The sequence below is a fragment of the Neophocaena asiaeorientalis genome, unplaced genomic scaffold (assembly GCF_003031525.2).
Source record: "Neophocaena asiaeorientalis asiaeorientalis breed wild unplaced genomic scaffold, Neophocaena_asiaeorientalis_V1.1 scaffold632, whole genome shotgun sequence".
In the NCBI taxonomy this organism is placed as follows: domain Eukaryota; kingdom Metazoa; phylum Chordata; class Mammalia; order Artiodactyla; family Phocoenidae; genus Neophocaena; species Neophocaena asiaeorientalis.
The window spans coordinates 119,169-120,036 of NW_020172771.1; positions in this window are offsets into that span (position 1 = coordinate 119,169).

Below are 868 nucleotides of genomic sequence, written 5' to 3' on the forward strand. Positions count from 1 at the left end.
TCTTTCCTTCTACTAACTTTGGGTTTTGTTTGTTCCTCTTTCTCTTCTTGTATTAGGTGTAAGGTTTGTTTTTTTTACTTGAGATTTTTCTTGTTTCCTGAGATAATATTGTATCCCTATAAACTTCTCTCTTTGAACTGGTTTTTCTGTGTCCCAAAGGTTTTGGATCATCGTGTTCTTGTTGTCATTTGTCTCTCTGTGTTTTTTGATTTCCTCTTCAATTTCTTCAGTGATCCATTGGTTGTTTAGTAACATATTGTTTCGCCTCCACATATTTGTGTTTTTCACACTTTATTTTCCTCTAATTTCTTTATAATCACATATCGCTGTGGGCCGAAAAGATGCTTGGTATGATTTCAATTTTTCTAAGTTTATCGAGGCTTGATTTGTTACCCAAGACGTGATCTATCCTGGAGAATGTTTCGTGTGCACTTGAGAAGAAAGTACATTCGGCTGCTTTTCGATGGAATGCTCTATAAATATCAATTGTGTCCATCTGGTCTAATGTTTCATTTAAGGCCTGTGTTTCCTAATTGATTTTCTGTCTGGATGATGTGTCCATTGATAAAAGTGGGGTATTAAAGTTCCCCACTAATATCATGTTACTGTCAATTTCTCCTTTTATGGCTGTTAGCATTTGCCTTATTTATTGAGGTGATCCTATGTTGAGTGTATATATATTTACAATTGTTATATCTTCTTGGATTGATCCTTTCATCATTATGTAGTGCCCTTCTTTGTTTCTTGTAACAGTCTTTATTTTAAAGTCTATTTTGTGTAATATGAATATTGCTACTCCTGCTTTTTTAAATTTCCATTTTCATGGAATATTTTTCCTTATTCTCACTTTCAGTCTGTATGTGTCCCT